This window comes from Sus scrofa, chromosome 13 (assembly GCF_054392235.1).
Source record: "Sus scrofa isolate SSC_HxYL_T2T_F1_AM1 chromosome 13, Sscrofa_HxYL_maternal_Yorkshire_Landrace_v2.0, whole genome shotgun sequence".
Classification (NCBI taxonomy): Eukaryota; Metazoa; Chordata; class Mammalia; order Artiodactyla; family Suidae; genus Sus; species Sus scrofa.
Window position 1 is genome coordinate 122,663,439 of NC_139395.1, and position 20,984 is coordinate 122,684,422.

At 40.5% G+C, this 20,984-nt stretch overlaps 1 protein-coding gene and 1 long non-coding RNA gene across 31 annotated transcripts in view; one reads left to right on the forward strand and one right to left on the reverse strand.

Annotated features, from left to right (window-relative positions):
• Nucleotides 1–20,984, reverse strand: part of MECOM (MDS1 and EVI1 complex locus) — a 582,493-nt gene that overhangs the window by 193,051 nt on the left and 368,458 nt on the right. The gene's annotated exons all lie outside the window — the stretch shown is intronic.
• LOC146397581 (uncharacterized) lies at nt 3,296–14,285 on the forward strand. Of its 2 annotated transcripts, none has more exons than XR_014824319.1 (2): nt 3,296–6,677; nt 7,372–14,285. It is a non-coding gene; the product is annotated as an uncharacterized LOC146397581 (long non-coding RNA). The 2 variants fall into 2 exon arrangements; XR_014824318.1 differs by having other exon boundaries at nt 3,299–6,677; nt 7,033–14,285.

The window sequence follows — 20,984 nt, forward strand, 5'->3', positions numbered from 1 at the left end:
TCCTGGTAAATATCTTATTTTTCCAATGATACACAAATATCCATTTGAAATACACTATTTGATTTCACTCCCTTCCTTTTCTTTCTGTTTTACTGCTATCATTTGATAATGTGTGGGTCCATATGCTCACATATGTGGAGTGGTCACATGGTTATGACAGCTGTACAGAACTAAGCCTCCAGAAACTGTAATATCCAGGGTGAGTTAGAGATTAAACTAATCTGCAATGCAAATTGTAAAAGTATAGCTATTCTAAGTAGTACAATGGTAATAAAATCAAGTTTCAGTGATTGTGAAATTTCAAATTATATGTTCATTATCATATTGAATTGATTATTTACAGTTTTACAATACAATTCAAATTTTTTTTTTCAATCCAGATGACATCTTCATCAAAGCTAGGGAACACTCACTGGAATATTTACTTCTTGCAGACACCTTGGTACTTTGACTGAAATCCAGGTATGTTAGAATAAGAGTCTTTTGAACGTATGCATTTAGCATTTTACAAAGCACTGTAACATTTAACATTGCATTTGTCTGCCATACCTCACATCCAGGATTTTATGGCAGGTGGTATCTTAAAAGTGAGAAGAAAAAAATCAGATTCATTAGATTATATGCCTAAGGATACCTAGCCAAGAATTCATTTCTAAAAAGTTTAATTGCACAAGAAATATATGCAATGCATTTTGCTTGGAAAATTGTGTACAACATTATATATAAGGTTAAAGCCCCTCTAACCACAACTCTGTTCATGTCCTCTCTCCCTCCTCAGAGACAACCACTGTCATCAGATGATGTGTTTTAGGTCTTTTTTATTCTTTTGCAACTGCTCACACATATCCAAAAGGGCATGCATAAGGAGATTTTGTGAAACGCTGTTCATATCAACAACAAAAATTGGAAGCACCCTAAATATACAACATTTAGGGAACAATCAAACTAACTGTGATTTAAAAGAATGTTTTAAGTCTGCACACACACACACACACACACACACACACACACACTGACATCACATATTTGCTGGGAGTTCCAGGATTTCTTTCATTCCATGAAGCTTCCTCTATTCTTTTAGGTTATGAGGGTAATTCTCAAACACAGTAGAGTGAGAGAGGAAGCAGGTATGTCAGTTTTATCTGCCTCAATGGTGTCTCTCTGATCCCCACCCTTAGTAGCTTTCCAGAATAGTTCATTTTGTCCTTGACTCTATAAGCACTCGGAGAATTCAAACATCACCCCTTCCCCTAAACAAAGAAGTGAATAAGAGACAAGAAGCCAACAAAATTGACTGAGCGTGAACCCTGTTATGCCAGGTTCTAACTCTTCTGTTTCCATGTGGAAGCATCTTGTCAGATAAATCTTAATTTATAGGAAAAGAAAGGAATTGTGCTCTACTGAGCAAAGGATCCAAGAGATGAATTTTAGTCCCGCTCCATCAGTGTATCCCAACTTAACACAGAGCAAGTCCCTTAACCTCCCTGCACCAGAGGCACTGGACACAGAGTCTTTCATTAATTCTACAGTGCCTAATGGGGGTCCTTTCTTACAATCATGCATGTCCTTTACAAATGAAGCTTCCTTTGAAGACAGGCAAGGGATCAGATTAAGCCTTTCAATATATATTACTTCTGTTTCCTCTTGGTTCTCTGTTCTCCATGATGGCTAATTCTCAGAGGGGCCCCAGACATGAACTCTGCTCCAGCTGTGAAATAACACTGCAGCAAGGGAACTCATACCACAAACCAGTCTTCCTGACTTCTAACCAGGGTTTCTCCCAGACAGATGCCCCCTGTGCCATCTGCTCCAGCAAGATTTAGATCCATTCCATTAATCATGTCAGTCTTCAAGTTTCCTTTCCTAACCCTAAGCAATCTTAATTATCCTTCTGATTCAAAGTGTTTCTATGTGGACAAACTCAAGATTCTCTTAGTGGAGAAGCATCATAGATGCTACACTTATAAACACATTACCAATCATAGTTCCTGCAACAAAGCAAACTCTCAGGAAGGATTTGTTGAATGAGTGATAGCACATTTTTACAAGGAGGATGTAAGGGGATTTCATTCGTGCATTATATTTACATTTTCCTCCAGGTTCTGTACCAATATGTTTGCCAATAATTCAACTACTTTTTTATGGCCACACCCATGGCATATGGAAGTTCCTGGGCCAGGGATTGAATCTGAGCCATAGTTGTGATCTATGCCTCAGCTGCAGAGATGCTGGATCCTTTAACATGGTGTGCTGGGCAGGGGGTCAAACCCACTCCTCCGTGATGACCTGAGCCACTGCAGTCAGATTCTTAATCCACTGTGCCACAGCAGGAACCCTAATACTCCATTATTTCTTGCTCTCTCTTTAAAGGGCTATATTAGTTGTAAGCGTCCTGACATTCACAAGGCTGTCATCAGAGTTTTGTGCTCACCCCAAGGCTAGTCTTGATTTTGCCAAAATATCTGGTAATGTAGTCAGTTTGCTTATTAGACAAGTCCAGTTCCACAAATCCAATCTTAAATGCCTACAATGGGGTCCAATTTATTTTTAGTGCTTCAATGTAATTTTACACCACAGTGTGCCAAATTAATGCAGTAAGTACATAGTGGGCTTCCAAATACATTTTGAGAGTAGTAATATAAAACTCGACATAGAAAATAAAAGTTTTTGTATAATCTCAGAGACACTAACCTAAGGGTTGTTTCCAAAGGATGAATGGAAATTTTCAGTAGTTTCACTTACACAACTACAAGGTTATTCATATGAATTCTCTAATACTTTGATAACCAATATGCTAGAATGACAGACAACGAAATAAGGAAAAGGGGGAAGCTGAGTGGGCAGACGGAGCTGCTCTAGAGAAGCCTCAGCTAGCATGGTCCAGAGGGAGAAACAAGGTCTCTGACAAGCGACCCACTCACTCTGCTTCCAGTCAGTTCCTTGCCTCAGCCACTGAGCATTTATCTGACCCTGAAAGATCAAATATTGGAAACTGTCTGAGTCTTTCCAGAGGTGTCAAAACATTCAGAAAACACTCAGTCTTTTGAAAACTTGAACATTCCAACCATGAACAATGTTGCACTGCTGGCCACACCCAACACCTCTCAGTAGAGGGCCCCCTATGTGCTGTCCAGGGCAGGCTCAGGTGTACTTACCTAAGTTGGTTCTGAATGGAAAAGTTGAACAGTCTTTACCCTCTCTATCTGACAAGAGTTTAGTTAAATTAAATTAAGCCATCCATTTAGGGTTGGTTTACTTCACCCAAGTGTCTTTCTAAGTTGATCTTTACTTTGAATTTCTTTTTCTTTTTTTTTTTCTTTTTTTTTTTTTTTTGGTCTTTTTAGGGCCTCACCCAAGGCATATGGAGGTTCCCAGGCTAGGAGTCAAATCTGAGCTACAGCTGCCAGCCTACACCACAGCCACAGCTAAGCCAAATCCAAGCCGTTTCTGCAACCTACACCACAGCTCATGATCCTTACACCAGATCCTTAACCCACTGACTGAGGCCAGGGATGGAACCTGCGTCCTCATGGATACTAGTTCAGTTCAGTAACCACTGTGCCATGACGGGAACTCCTTTACTTTGAAATTCTAAGCATTTCCTCCAAATTGGTCAGGAGCTCTGCTTCCCTACACCTCATCCACCATTATAATAACCAGGACCTCAGCAACTCAGAGTCAGACTAGGGTCTGACCACAAATCCTAACGTTTCTTGTGGTTTGAATCAGGCTTTGGCCTTGTATTTAGGATCAAAGGTCTTGTTCCCTGGCTATAACATTGGAATTTATTGGGTAAATTTCTTCAGTATCATTCTCCCCTCCCTCCTCCTACTGCACACAGAAGATCAGAGCAAGTCATCTGTTAAATAGTTGCTGAGAGGGAAATGTGTGCTACAGATGAAGGGAGAGAAGAGGAGAGAGAGTGGCTAAGTGGGTGGTGGGAGAAGCACAAAGAAATTTGGGAAGCAGAAAAGAAAAAAAGAAGAAAAGGGTGACATTCTGGATTTCCAACAGTAGAAATGCTGGAGAACTCCATTCCAGGAAATTAAAGATATTTTACATGTGTGTATATGTATGTGGATATGTGTTTGTGGGAGTGAGAATATAACTGTAGACACATATCATTTTTGTATTGTGATAACAAAATCAAAGATAATGCTATTTAGTTAATATCTACTTACTTAAGCACATCTTATAAGTCCTATCTAATATTCAGTCTACATTTTAATTAGCAGTAAGGTTGCCTGGTGACTTTCTGTTTTGTTTCTTTTCTTAACCAAAACACAATACTGCTGTTCTAAAAGAACAATCTTACCACTCTGATTATTGACATTTCTGTTGCTTTCCCAAAGACAAAGTCTCTGCTATTTTGCCTGCAAAACCAACAACTAGTGTTTTATTGTTGTTAGGAAAGAGTCAAAATTTTTAAATGCACCATCCCTTAAAGTTCTTCCAAAGAGATCTCTTTGAAATGAACAGTAGTCCCACAGATAGAAATTACAGAACAGAGGGGCAAAGGGGAGAAAGACAAATGGGCCAGCTATCATAATCGGTCATAAGTCATCCAAACTATAACTCTTCTGAATGAAATAAAGTTGGCAGGAAGGGGGAAAAAAAATCTCTGAAATAGGCCACAAGATGAGGCGCAATCTAGAGCTAGAGCTATCTTTCTCTTTTATTCTGAACATGCCATTCATTGGTCAAGACCAGCCAAATAAACTACTCTGTGAGGTCTGTAATTTTCAAGCATTTCTTTAACCATAAAATGATTATCTCAAGCAATTTGTTGCAAAATCCAGGCAAGCTTCAAAGCCTGATTTATTCACTTTCTTTCAAGTTTTATAACTATTCACCAATCTCACCTGCTAATCCAACATGCCTGTGGTTCTATAAGCATCTACTGCACCCATTCTATGAATATTTATTGTGTTCATTATGTAAAGAACAATGCCAGACATCAGACACACACAAAATTTAAGACTCCACTACTACCTTGTAAGAAGTTTACAAACATAATTGTTTATGACTTTTCTCAGCCTAATGAGAGACGTGTATAAACAAATAATTGGGTGAAGAACTAGAAGAGATTTAGAAATGAAATTCCATGGGAGCAAAAGAGCAGACAAACTGTACTGGGGGTGGATGGAAGAAAGCGTACATGGACGGGGGGATGTAGGATGCAGCAGGAGATGAAGGTGAAAGGGCAGAGTGAAGGCCCTAATATGCTGTGCTCAAAAGTCCCAATTCCTCCTATTGGAAATGGAGCATCATTGTGGGACTTTCAGCTGGGAATGAAGTGATGAGAGTGTTTTAGACAGAAAAGACTGATGGCAGCGGAGGAAGCTGAGGACAGGGAAGAGGTGCTAAGAGAGTTAGGGATTGTTGTGGTGGCCCAGCTGAAAAACAGAGATAGCCATTTTTGAAATTTTTGCTCTGATCATCCGAAATCTACTACACCAAGGTGTTCAGCAAACCTGTCTTTAACCACATTGCATAGGAACCAGTTTTGCTGCAAAATCTTGCTACTCCAAGAATGATCTGTGGATAAAAGCATCAGCATCAACTGGGAACCTGTTAAAAATGCAGAATCTCAGCCCCATCCCAGAACTGCCAAAACAGAATCTTCTTTAAAAAAGGCCCCTGAGGGAAATGCATTCACATTACAGTTAGAGAAGTACTGAGATCAAGGAAATATCTATAGGCTTAAAAAGAGCAAGGTCCTTAGTTCTGTCACTTACTTCTTGGAATTTCCACTTTTTCCTCCATAAACTTAGGATACAAGTCGTGATTAGCTAAAAGAGTTAGATGTGATAACAAGTGTAAAAACGCTTCATGAATTCTGAAGCACATACCAGATAGACATGAGGTCATTTTATCATTGGGATCATCTTGTCTCATAACAAATTCATATGCTTTGTCTATAAAAAGAGTTCTTTGAACTCGAAATGTAGAAATGGTCAAAGGGACAAATTTGCAGAGAAAACATCAGAACATTAGTCACCAGGGTTGTTGGGTTTGTTTTGGATTTTTTTTGCATATTATTTCCTTTGGACTGTATTCCTGTACTTCCAAGCTTTCCACGAATTCACAACCCTCCCTCCTCCACTCTTCTGAAACAAAGAAGAAGAAAAAGAACCTGTTAAGTGCTGCTCATTCAACAAGCCCAAGGAGCTTGTCCTTAACCATGTTTTTTCATGGTCAAATAACCATTATCTTTAAAATTACACCCAAATTCCATCACTTAGAGGTGCCTGCGGTAGGATGTAGAGATCATTTAGAGTGCAAACCTATCTGTCTGTATTGTCCAGCCTAGAAAGGAAGGGACGATAGACTGGATGACCTTCTTTGGGTTCATTTCGGGTTCCTTCCTATCCAGTGTTAGATCTCAACAGGCTCTTTTCGAGCCCAAGCAAGTAAGCAGCACACACAGTAGCCCATAAGGTGTGGTTTCAGGGATCCCAAGTCTCTATTCCTTCCAGAAGATCTCCCTCTAATATTGTGCTGCACAGACCCACAGACTCAAATACAGGGGAAAGATAATATTACCATCAGAGTCGTTTTAAAAAAATATATGGTGACTAGCACATTGCCACATGTTAATGGTTTATTAGAGTGAGTAGTTTTTGTTTGTTTGTTTGTTTGTTGTCTTTTTAGGGCCACACCCACAGCATATGGAGGTTCCCAGGCTAGGGGTCAAATCGGAGCTACAGCCACCGGCCACAGCCACAGCAACAGCAACACAGGACTGGAGCCGCATCTGTGACCTACACCACAGCTCATGGCAATGCCAGATCCTTAACCCACTGAGGAGTTCCTGTCGTGGCTCAGTGGTTAATGAAGCCAATTAGGAACCATGAGGTTGCAGGTTTGATCCCTGGCCTTGCTCAGTGGGTTAAGGGTCCAGCATTGCCATGAGCTGTGACGTAGGTCGCAGACACGGCTCGGATCCCGAGTTGCTGTGGCTCTGGTGTAGGCCGGCGGCTACAGCTCCAATTGGACCCCTGGCCTGGGAACCTCCATATGCTGCTGGAGTGGCCCAAGAAATGGCAAAAAAAAAAAAAAAAGAAAAAAAAAAAAAGATGACCTTGAAAAATCATCTTCTGGAGCCCCTGGCATGTGACCACCACAGTCAGGGAATCCGTCTCGGAGTGTAATTCCTATAAGAAAATATTGTCCATGGGGGCAATGTTTTCCAGAGGATATGATTACTTCAATCACCTCCAGAATATGGACAAAAGAAATCATATGAATTGCTCAGAATCAGGAACTCAATCTACTTTCTTTTCATATGTCTAGTTACTTAAACTGCAAATAGAGCGTAGATGTTCAATAAGTGATTATAGAATTGAGGGGAAAAGGGAAGAATGAGAGGTTGGGGAGAGAATGAGTATATTATTACATTAAGAATGATTTACATTAAGAAGAAACAGCTTGCTCACCAGGATAAAACAAATTATTTCAATTATTAAAATTACAGTAATACTAATAATAAAACAGAATAAAGTTCACATGTGAAAGAACCCATCTTTAGCTCAATACCATTTGGCAAGCTGAAATATTTCATCATAAATCTCATCTTCAGAATTTCTGGGTCCAATCTTCCTAGGTTCTCTCTCCTTTTTAATGAGTAATCAATTAATTTTACTATAAAAACCAAATGATTTTTGAAATGCATTCCCATGTAGCTCAAGTTTAAGATCATCTTAAAATGATTTACCTTCTCCATAAGTCACTGAAAAAGGAAATGGCGATAGACATAGTTACATAGTTACATGGCCTCAGAGCTGACACCCATAACCATTCCCTTTGTTCAGAATCAACTGTATTTTTTTGTGTGTGGCAAACGACTTCTACTGATAGTTGGTAATACTAATATTTGTGTCACGTTATCAAAAACATTTCCTAAGAGTCATGGTGCACTGTTATCAATAATGTGTTTATCTGTGACATCAAAGTTTTGGTGTAATAAACTTATCGCCATTTCCACTAGTTTCCCCCACACTCACTGTCGGCTGGGACAAAAGGTGCTTTGTAAAGTGTGTCCCCATTAGAAACAGTTCCTTCAGGTGCACAGACCCGCACCAGGCTCTGCCACCAGATTTCTCTGTTGAGTTCAGAACACTCCCATCAATATTCTGCTGGACTAGAACCCTTCACACTCTGAGAACCTTGCCCTAAAGGAAGATGCACTTGAGGTTACCACACAGGGAACTGCATTGTGATACCCCAACGCTGGTAGATATTACAGTCTGGTGTGCAGCAGCCTTTCAGGAATCCCTAGGTCACATTCTAGCAGCCTTGGGAAGCTTGAGTGTTTAGATTAGGATCACTGCTCACTCTGGGCAGGGCTGTGCTCTAGTCGAAAAAGTCTATTTTTGCCTCAGCTTAACCCTGAGGGTCTCCAAAGTCCCAAATTGGTTGGGGGAGAAGGATTTTCCCAGGAACCCTTCTCCTCCTTTCAGCAGACAATGAGACCTCTCTCACAATCTGAAATCTCAAAGGGTCCCTAAGTCCCCAAGGGATCATTGCAGCAAAAATGCCGACATCTATTTTTCTAAAGCGTATGTGCACACAAAATACATACACGTGCGCGTTCATACATACATATGCTTGTATATGTGTATATATATAGATAGATAGATAAGCTAGACACACAAATATGTACATTTCCACATCTGCATGTATACTTACTATGTGCTATTCACTAAAATTATATATGGTAGGTCTTGTTCTTCTCTTTAAGGACACAGGGGCTCACAAAGTTTCTAGAGCTTATTAAAGTCCCATTGACGGGACTTGAACATGCTTCACAGACGTGAAATAATAACAAAATTCTTATTCTATAATCATAGCATTAGATATTAGCGTTGTTGCAGTTGAATCTGTTTCATGTGCATGTAGGACACCCCTACCTCCCCTGCCAATGGGGTGCTTCCCCTCATTTCAGACAGTGACTCCCAGCTCTGGAAGTGGGAGAGGAGAGGTTGCCCTTCCTAAGGTGACCCACAGAGTGGCCCCCACGGAGTGAAAAGAGGTTAGTCGCCAGCGGTGTCTCTTTCATCACGAGGAGAAACCTGACCCTTCCTAAAGATGTGTGGAAAGGTGAAAAACACCCCCCCCCCATTTTTTTCCTTACAGAGTCTTGGACTTAAATTCCTTCCCAACTAACCCCAAGGGCCCTTGGGAGGCTTCAGAGCCATTAGAAAAAGTGTCTGCGGAGCCCCTCCAGTGCCACGGTGGACAGGCAGTACGCACATGGGCCGAACAATAAGAGCCGAGCTGCAGACATGCGGCAGCCCGGCTTCCGCGGCGCTCTGACAGTGCCCTTTCAACACGTGAACACGACTCCTCAGAGCCGTAATCCCACGGTCCTTATTAAATTTTCCATATTTCACACACCCCACCGCAGCCTTCCGACCCACCCTGAAGAGCGCTCTGGCTCCCAGGGCAAACACGTTCTATAAGGGGCTGAGCCAGTACTGCCTCATGTTTTACATCCAAACAAACCGGCCAGCTGGGTTTGCATGCTGTAACCAATTGACGCCCCACACTTCCTTCATCTCTGGTTTCTCCTACAACTTCAATAGAGTGACTGGAGAAGGCAGGGAAGGCCTGGGGGAAAGGTAAGGGACGTTAAGGAAAGTGCCACTCAAACAACTCTGTTAAAAATATTCTGATTGGTTAAGATAAGGTGTACTTTCATTTTCCAGAGAATTTTATCTTTATAGATAGGTCTGCACAACCTCTCAGAAAGTGTTTTGGAGCTGGTTGTTCTTTTCAGACAGCATGTGCTGTGGGGAACACATTCCAACTTCTTAATGGGGTGTAATCAGTAACACGTTCGCTTCAGGCCTTATAATGATGATGCTGTTAACTGCATCCACCCCAAATCCTTTAAAACAGCTGTTTTCAACCAACTTTCACTGTGAATGTACTTTTGTGCGTTTAATGTACTTGGCAAGCTTTTTGAGAAAGCCCTTGCCTACTGTTTTATTTGTTTCCATTTATGAAAACATGCATTTGCTGTGAAACTCAGAGGCATTTGTAAAGTTATCAAGGAACTCAGGAGAACTACTACCCTCTCCTTGTCATCTTTGGTGATTGCTGATTTGTCTCTGGTGAAATCTCCTGGGAAGAAACTGCCATGCCTTTGTTTAACCATAAAATGATCAGCAGCTCTTCAGGCAAAAACTGGAGGATTATTTCTCAAATTTTGTGTCCTGAAATTAAAAGACAAAGGAGGGGCGGGGGCAGGCCCAGGAGGGCCACCTGGATAAGGTTCAGAAGCAAAGGTTTTCCACTGGGCAGCTCACCCCCTGCTACCTGGAAGATTCATACCCACAGTTTTCCAGCAAGCGCTATTGTCTGAGTCATTCATCAGGCCCCAGCTCTGAAATGCAAGAATTATCCTCCATTCAGAGCCTTAGTAAGGACAGAACACCTTCCTTTCTTGTAACATTATCCAGCCAGGAAACAGGCAGCATGAATAAATGGTTGGTTGAAGTCTGGTCTTTGTTTTCTGTCTTCCTTAGTTGACAATGCTCGCTGCAAGGGGGCAGGCCAAAATCAAACTGCCCACCACCATGTTGTACCAAACAGTAAAAGCAGGAAAAAATGTCCTTGCCACCCACCCTGTGCCCATGAAATCCCCAAAACAGGATTGTTGCTATACTGTCATTTGACTAGTGTGTGTTGTTATAGGTATTTGTAACAGAGCGTGCGATTAAGGAAAAAAAGCAAACAGGCTGGCATCACAGACATTTGCCCACCACCTGGTAAGAGCTGGGGGGTGGGGGAGTCCCTGAAATCTCAGTGCCCTGAGCAGGCCCAGAAGCTGTTCTTTTCCACTTTGCCTCCCTTTATTCTAATCTCCTCATTTCCTCTATGATGAAATTATTCCTTAGTCCTCAATCCAGTACTGGGAAGGCAGATACTTGAACGATCAGAGAAAGCCCGGGCCTTGTTTATTTGGCTTCCTCCATGAGTCCTAGACAGTAAATCTCCTGCTCTCCTCACACTCAGTGTGATGGCGAATGCCAAACCCCAGCCGGGCAGCTGGAGTCCTATTTCCTGGGCCCTCAGAAGATAGAAAATATCACATTTCTATTCCATTCGACCCTTTCACTCTCTCCGTCATGCTTGGCTGCCTTTACAAGTCACCATTTCCCTGTCAGAGCTTACAGGGACTCTAACAGGTGAGGCCTCAAGCAAATACAGGCTCGAGTGGGCCTGGCAGGGCGGCCGAGGACGGCTTGCCTATCTGCTCCCTATCTCGCCTTTTCTTACCACAAGGCCTGCTCCATGACAGCCAAGTTGTCCCGGGGCAACGGCTCAGTAATAAGATACACAACAAATAATGGGGTTTTTTGCTGGAAAAATATATACTCAGGTAATTAAATTGTTAACATGATGGATGGCCTTATTTTATATTTGAATTCAAAGTGACTTTTTGTATCATTCAACTAAAATGGCTTGATGTTACAAAACATAACTCCAGAGAAATAGGAGTATAGATTTCTGTTCATTTATTTTAAAAACAAACATGGGTAGTTTTCACTGAGCTGGGATATAATGTTTACCTGAAATGCATGGAGCTGGTGTTAGAATTTCATGCCCATTACTTCTCAGTCCTATTTTTTTTGTGCCATGTCCTAAAAGGTGAGGCTATAGAAAACTTGCCAATGGACATGCTTTGTTTTATGCAGGTCGAGTGAGAATGTATTAGAGAGACCTATTGTTCAGAAGGTTCCAGAAGCAAGACCCTGGTGTCTGAGTTTAAAATGTTAATGGACATCCATTTTGCCCATGTTGAATCCCAAATGACAATATGTTTTGTGCCCAAGGCATGATTCTGACAAAATCAATAAACCATCCTAAGTTTGATAAAAGTTTTACAAAATATCCAGGACATTTAGAGTAATTGTTAACATCTGCTCATTATTCAACAGTGTATGCAGGTTTAGAAGCCAGATAAATATATTTATTCATCAGCAGTCAGCATGTCACTGCTACCTCAGTGGTGACATAAAACAGTTAGACATTACAACTTGCCTTAGTCTTGGGTTCAGAGAATACAAATGAACCATTGTGAAAAAAACAGAACATTCTGCTTTCTCTGTGTTTTACACTGAGAGAGTGAAACAGAGAGAGAGAGGAGAGGGAAAGAGAAAAGGGGCAAGTTTTGGTCAAGAAAATCTTGAAAATTTACTTTGAACTGAAAACCTGGGGAATATGCAGGGAAAATAAATAAATAAATAAAATATAAATCTTAGAGAAGGGATCTGAAGACATCAATCATTGCTGCAATATGAAGAGCATTTTTCTTGTTTATTCTCCAAAACACAATTCAATTTTGATTTTTTCTTTCCTTGCACAATATAAGAAAGTTATGTCTACACTGGAAGGGTGAAATAGGCTCTCGAAAATAACACTGAAAAGGTTCTCTCTACCAGAATGAAATTAGTTCTTTAAGAATATTCACCAACTTACAGCTGATTTGTTCTACATGAAAACCAGCCTCAGATTCATCATTTAACAGTAAAAAGAAAATATTAACCAAATCACATTCACTCTTACTGATATACTATGGGAATGGGGAGACATTCCTAGTGGTTCTATGGGAGGTTTTGTTGTCTTATGTAATCTGGTGTGTGTATGTGTGTGTGTTGGGGGGGGCACTCTAAATGCCCTTCCAGTAGTCTCTGTGACCTCTAGTGATGCTAATAGATCTCTTGAGTATCTGAAGCTGAGTTGATTATTAACTTTCAACTACCTTACATTATCCTCAATCATGATTGTGTAAAATAGCCTGAATTAACTTCCCTTGAGGTTTACCTCTTCGGTGAGGGAATAAATTCTGAAAATATGTCTGTGAAAGGTGCAAAGATTCCAGAGAAAAGGGTTAGAGTAGAAGAAAGTCACTGGTTAACACTGTTGCATTTTTCTGAAGTGTATGCCTATAAACTCACCACCACATGTGTGCTCAGAGAATGTCACATGAAAGACATTTAATAAAAGTTGACTTGAAGACCTAGAACAAACTATATATTTATATCTAACATCCAATGCAATCTGAGAGATTAGTAGAAAACACGAGCATTCTCTATGAAGACCAGAAGATTAGCAAGGTAGAGATAAAAAAATTAACAGAGATGCTATCTAGCTAATTAAAGCTGTAAAAGAAGCAAGAGCCTCTTCATGGATTGTTCTGTTAACTAACTGTAATTATACTGTCAATTGCATTAACTTCATTGCCCACTAATAGAGTAAGTTTCAAGGGAGGCAGCCAGTGTGGGGATGGTTATTTATTTTTATGTCCTAATTAATCAGTACTGACACCAAACCACATCCTTCCTCCTTGCTCATTATTTAAATGACCCATTTATATGGATGAACCTCTTTGCTTTGTGCATTTCATTATCACATTAACATGCTTTCAAAACAAAAAGAGTTGTTTCTGCTTCAGCAAGTACTTTGAACAAACAGCCATTTGAGCTACTCCTGAAAGGCTATGCAACCTTCATTTCTCCAGGCATTTAAGTGGCCAGTTGGAGTTGACTAAAATCAAATGATCAGATGTCTGATGAGTTTTGTAGTGCTTGGGTAGGGGCACAGGAGGACTTAGGAAATGAAAGGAGAAATTCCAACGTTCCATGCAATGTTGGGAAGCAACTTTTATTCAGCTAGTCATTTCTATGTGTCTTATCTATGGAAATGTGAAAATAAACCCTGCTTCTGAATGAGGCTAAAATCTATTGGAGCCATCAGATTGCGATATAATTTAAAAGCAACTTTATGAGCCATCCTCCAGGACATGATTCCACCGCAGCGAAGGCTTCAGGAGCTCTAACTATTTGAGATTGCTTTGCCCTCTAATGTAAGGTTCTGTGCATAGACTACATCTTGAGAAGCCAACATCACTAATCTTAAGCATATCAACCTGGATTAAAGTATACTATATTCAGATGTTAACAAAGCCTCTTTATATTATCGGGAACACTCTCAAGGAATTTTGGGAAAAACACATTTGCTGGAAAAAAACTGAAATCAAAAGTTGATTTGGGAGTTCCCGTCGTGGCGCAGTGGTTAACAAATCCGACTAGGAACCATGAGGTTGAGGGTTCGGTCCCTGCCCTTGCTCAGTGGGATCCGGCGTTGCCGTGAGCTGTGGTGTAGGTTGCAGACGCGGCTCGGTCCCGCGTTGCTGTGCCTCTGGTGTAGGCCGGTGGCTACAGCTCCGATTCAACCCCTAGCCTGGGAACCTCCATATGCTGTGGGAGCGGCCCAAGAAATAGCAACAACAACAACAACAACAACAACAACAAAAAGACAAAAAGACAAAAGACAAAAAAAAAAAAAAAAAAGTTGATTTGGATGGTTATAGATGTCTCATAATGGAATTATTTTTAAGAAGAGGCAATGCATTTCACCCAGATTTACTAGCTTTCCCTTTGAATATAATCTCATAATTGCAAATGTTTAAAATAATCTTTAAAAGTATAGAGAAAAAAATAGTTTGTGGAGTCCACAAATATGTACCCACAGGACACATTAAAAATAATTCTGAATTTATAAGACTGGGTACTTGGGCCTGAGATGAACCTCCTAGTGACAGCCACATACACAAATTTTAAAAGTGATCTGTCTCAGACACTGTGGAGGCAAGTAAAGAAATACACTCTTGGGTGACTCAACAAACTTTAATAAGGCTGATGATATATATTTTAATTTTGAATAGGCTCTGCCATGAAAGTCAAATAAAGCAATATTTCTAGATTCATAAATACTGTAAACATTCTTCGATAATAGTAAAAATCATTTTTTTTTTTAGTTTCTGTCTGAGCAACATCTGTTATCACTCTATATTTTGAGTCCCTTTCCATGGGGCATGAGATATACTTGGATATGGTGGTGGGTTTTTGGTTCTATCCTGATGAAAATGTTTCAATTTTTGGAATGTACCAGAATAAACAAAATCATGATTTACACTCCATACTTTCATTTACTTTTGGTGATTTTCTCATGTTTTCAACAGATACTAGCCACCTTCCTACCACCACTACCACTTTTGTGTCTAGGAATCCATCTCTGCTAAATTCCGTTTATTAATAGGAAATCCTTCTGTATATACTTTACCTAAATCCTGCATCCTTCAGTTTAAGCTCATTTCATATTACTCAAACTTCTCTGAACAGTAGTCCAACATCATCTCTTTATGGGAAAAACCCATTATCTGAATATAGTCAGTAAATCACTCTTTATCCTTCATTTCCCTCACTTGAGTAAGCCCAGCTCCCCAGGGCTTTCTCTATAATACTCAATCTCCAACTCACTATCAAGGAATAATGGAGTTCCTGGGAGAATTGGTCATATATAATAACTAATTATAATATTATATACTATATAAGACTGTAAAGATTATTAATTTTTTCAATAGTAAATACAATTGCCATAAAACCTGGCTTATGCCTTCCTCTAAGTTCCTCAGGAAATTCTCAGATTTCTCCTTGGCTACCTCAGCCTGCTTCAGAAATGCTCAATCCTCTGTATCAGTAGTGAGGGAGACCAGTTTATATTTAGAAGGAGGCAAATGTCTGGTATGGAACATATTAAAACCTGAGAAATCTGTTTCCTTGTAACCTAAGCCAAGATCTCCAAAACTAAAAGGTAAGTTCATTAGCCCATTTCATAGAGTCCTCATCAGAGCATCTATTCATGGGCTCTATTTCATGCTTCCAATGTACAAAATTTCCTGAAAGGCTTTTTTGGAAGCAGTGCATACACACCGACCCAATAAGTTTGTCTGCTTTGTTTGGGGTGGAGATGGCTGTCCTGCAAGTTCCACATAAGCTATTAGAGTCTATGTCCAAATGATAGTGTCACCTTGACCATCAGGTATCCCAAGCTACAGATTTGCATCACATGACTAATGTCAGAGAGAGTTGTGTACTTCAGGCAAAATTCAAGAGCTGATATTTATGTCAATAGTTTTATATTGTTGAATTTACTGCTTAACTTTTGTGTCCAGGACATGAAACTTGACCCTGATACTAGACTGCAAATGCTTAGACAACTGATTCAGTATTTTACATTTTAAAGAGACTGAACTGAGAGAGGATGAGGAAGCATCTATTTAATGAGGAAGGATGAAATGCTGCTACAGTCACCGTTCCTGAAACTCATGATTAAAATTTGTTGATATCCCCTTACTTTCTGTTTGCTGAAGAAGATGCCAGAATTTTACTGTGATCTCTCTGCTAATTCTAGAAGATACAAGCAAGTCCCAATGTACCTCCCAGACCCTCAAGGTCAGATTTAAATGAACATCTAAGAGGGCCTTTAAAAATTCAAATGAACATCTAAGCGAGCCACAGGTTGTATGACAATAGGGTCTAGAAAGGGGAGGGGACTTCTGGTGAGACCTTCTCTACCCAGAGACCATTCTTGTCATCAGAGTTCCCCAAATAAGTCTGATAGGATATTGGGGATATGGGGCATTGCAGAATATCTGTGGACTCTCAAGGAGTGGAAAAGATCTGGATCAAATTATATTCAATTCAGAGGCATGTGGGGCATTCTAATGGCTTCCATTACACTTGTGGTCATCATGGGTGGTGGAGTTCATTAAGGTTCAATCACAGAAATTAGGACTCAGAGGCTGTCAGACATGAGAAAGGTCTGACAGAAAGATGCTATGTAGACCACCTAAGCTCAGTGAGGTGAAGGGACTTGGCCGAGACCTCAGTTCCAGGGCATCTTATAACCAACAGCAGATATTTTCATGACTATCACATAAATGGCTACTCCTTGTCTTGAGAATACCTGTCCCATGAGGAGTTTGCTGAAAGGAATCAACAGAGCACACAGATTCAGAGAGAAGAGTAGGCTGGCATGAGCAGTACTTGCCAATCCAAGCCACCATCAGCACTCTTCTGGAATTTCAGAGGAGGCTCCTAACCCAGTCTTGGGCTTCCACACTTCCCTACCATCTACCTCCACACAGCAGTGGGAGTTTTGTCCTGTTCTTACATCACACTCCATCTAGACCCCTCACCATGGCCTTAGAGATGATACCTCCTATCTCACCACTCTTCCCTCATTCATTCACTCTAGCCTGGAGGGATTGGACACTGGGCCTTTGAACAACAACCTTGTTCCTTCTTTGGGCTCTTTGCCCTTGCTGTTCTTTTAGCCTGAAAGTCTTTTCCAACATCTATCACATGGCTCACTCTATTGTGGCCTTCAGGTCTCTGTTCAAACGTCCCCTCTGGGAGGGATTATTCTTGCCCCTTCTCTGGAGTACCAGCTCCTCTGCCTGCTACCCTTCTGCCTTTACCCTCTGTCCCCTTGCTCATCTTCATTATCTTGAGAGCAGTTTCCTTACCAAGGTTTATCTATTGGCCCATTTTTGGTCAATTTGGTCAGTTTGGTCAAATTTGGTCAATTTGGTCAATTTGGTCTTTTCTCCCACTAAAAAACTTCAGGAGGGCATGTAATTTGTCTACACTCCACAATAGGGCCTGGAACATAGTAGGTACTCAGTTTATATTTGTTAAATCAATGAATTGACAGTCTTATGAACTACAAGTCAACCTATCTATACATACATACATATGCATACATATATTTCTTACAGCAACTATGTAACTTAGAATAACTCTAGTAAGATGCCCTAGTTGTTTCACTGGTTTATCATTAACTGTTTCTTGGGGGTTTTGTTTGGTTGGTTGGTGATTTTTTCCCATTCAATGATCCCACAATCTTGGTTTCCTGTATTGTAGGATAGTTATATTATTATATTTACCTTATCTACTTCTCTGTTCAAAGGATGAATTAGATTCTGCATTTAAAGATATTTTCTGGAGTTCCCATCATGGCTCAGTGGAAAGGAATCTGACTAGTATCCATGAGGAGGCAGGTTTGATCCCTGGCCTCGCTAAGTGGGTTAAGGATCCAGCGTTGCTGTGAGCTGTGGTATAGGTGGCAACACGTAGACATGGCTCAGGTCTTGCACTGTTGTGGCTGTGGCATAATCTGGCAGTTGCAGCTCCGATTTGACCCCTAGCTCAGGAACCTCCATATGCCTTGGGTGTGGCCATAAATAGACAAATAAATAAATAAATAAAGATAGTTTGAGAGAAAAGAATGCTTTTAGAAAAATAGCATCTGGGAGAGTTTGCGATATCTACATGCATGTATTTCCTGGGAAAAGATAGACAAAGGCAGATAAAAACACTGCTTTTAACTAAGACATTGATTGTTTGGGAGGGAGCTGGTGTGTAATCACCAACAAAGCAAAAAGGATGGTCAATACATGGCCCAAGACAAGTGGCTGCAATAGCCTGGAGAGACCCATCGCATGGAGCGGGTAAACAGGCAGACACGTAGTTTGTACTCTAGCTGTCTTCTCTAGTCACCTGTGACAGAAGGCACTAGAAAAACAGAAGAGTGCCTAGGACTTGGCAGTCTGGAAGATGGTGACCTCTCACTTAGGATCCCAGGCTCTAGCTTTTGGACTAATTAATTAATTGGACAATAATGAATCTAAAAATGTAAAGAAGTTCAACCAATCATTGTCTCTCAGGAGAATCTCACACACACACACACACACACACACACACACACACACACACACACACCTGCCCCTCTTCTTCTTCCAGAATCTCCTGTATGTCCTAACTTTGCCCAGATAGAGCTTGCTTTGTTTGGACATGGCTCTCAGCAGTCTGGGCTTCTGTTTATGCTCTTGCTCATGTCTGTTTCTCTCACCTGACCACACTGAATCCTAAGGATCTTTCCTCTCCTCCCAGCTTTAAAAAGTGCTTTCCTAGACTCTTCCTGTTCTAGATGATCATCATTTTAATAGTTTAAATTGTTATTTTTTTAATTAAAAAATACCTAATGCCAGGTAAAAAGCACACATTATAATTAAGAGTGGTAACTTTCAAACTGTGCTCCTATAGTTCCTCAGAGATCATCAAAGAAAAAAAGGTGGGCACAGACATTGGGTCTTGAAATTCCTACCCCATTCTTGCTGTAGTAACTTATTTATCCATCTTTTATTTGGACTTTTGAGTAAGGTATTCCTTAAAGAAAGATTCTTAATTGCTTTTATTTAAAAAGGCTAAAAAAAAAAAAGAAAACCTTCTAAATTATAGTTAACACATGACTCAAAGGATTTGCCACCACCTGGTGGCAGCATACCCAAATTTCAACATACTTAAATGTTTAGCAGAGGATTAAGTTGTATCTGCTGTCCTAAAATTATAAAGCAGTATCAGGAATGTGTCAGAGGATTAAGTATATGGAAATATGCATTAAAAAGTACAGTATCACTGTCAAAATGCAATGTGATAGTCCTTGAAAGTTAAGATTCCACAAAAGAATTACTTTGTTGTACGGATCTCATACTACTTATAGAAAATGTTTTCACTGTGCCTTAAAAACAACATTGCAGTAAGGTAAAATAAACAAGCAGAGGAGTTTCCTGGTGGCTCGGCATATTAAGGAGATGTTGTCTCTGCTGTGGCTTGAGTTGCTGTTGTGGCAGAGGTTTGACTTCTGGCCCCAGAACTTCTGTATACTGAGGGCAAGGCCAAATAAAATTTCAAAAGTAAACTGAGAATTCTCTGTTTTAATGTTTGAACATCCATCTTATTTTTCCTCAAAAACCTGGGAAAAAGTTTCATTTCTTCTTCTTAGAGGTAATATAAATACTCAGTTCCTGGATAAATTCTATCTGGGACATTCCGTCCAGACTACTCTCCACTTCCACAGAAATAAAACAAAGCAAAAAAAGTAAAGATACCTTCTCTCAGACCTTTATAAATGACTACACAAAGAGAATAGGAAACAAAGCTACTCCAACTACAAGGACATTTGTGGAGGAGTGGAGGAAGAAGGTGAGACTTCCTTTTCAAGCCTTTCAGCTCTCACATAATAGTACTATGTCAGCTAAGCTCAGTGAGGTGAAGCTTCAATGGTTTTGTCCACTTTAACCACCCTAACCTTGCTTTGGCCTGATTTGACAATACCCTGGTTGGTAAAATACCTTTAGCTTTCAGGAATCTGTTCCAGTAAGTGAAACACCTAGAGAGTGAAGGGGAAATGAAACCTGAGCCCTTTCAGGCTCAGTTGCTTCTTGGCCAGACCCTCAGAGACCCCTTCCCAGCATAATGTGGTATCCCTTGCCCCTCTCCTCTGGCTATGCGACCCGGAAGTTATTGTTTCCTTTCTCATAGCAATGATCTTAAGGTAAGTTTGCTGGTTGGACATGTGAGAATCAACAGGAGAGACTAGGGGCGGCCTGTAACACTCCTTCATCTTTGGAGAACAGCGAGTGGGAGTGAGAGTAACAACGCCAAAGAGATCCTTTTGGTGACAGGCTGGAGGACACAGAAGAAAGGTTTCTCACGGCCCCTCAACAGCTGCAGTAAATTTGCTCCTTCAGATGCCAAGATTACTTGGTATCAGATGTGGATCTGCCAGCAAGATTACATCTATGCAAGTTCTTCATAGACCATCAGTAGGCACATGATATTCTGAGCAAATAGCAATTAGCCAAACTGGCAGAGTTTCCCACTGAAATGTATGCCCCATTTCCCTGAAACTCACTCCGGTATCATTGACTAGCTTTTCGTAGTGTCAATTACAAGGAGTAAAAAATGACTTGATTTGCAGACAAGAAATGAAATGACAGGAATAGAGGAGTGAGGAAAAGGAAGTAACAAGAATCAACTGGGCACTTTAGAAATTTCGGCTGTTTTCCTGTAAGAAACCTGAGAACTAACCTACTAAGTTTCTCATATTTAACAACATGTGGAGCAAAAGTTGATTTGAATCAGGTAGAGTATGTACCACTACTGATTCTTTCAGCATTCTAAGAGCAGGGCATAGCAAGCATTGGCTACCCCAAGGTTTTAAACTACTGCTTAAGACAAAACTCATTGATGACCATTACTCTGGGATTGTTGGATGTTACTGCT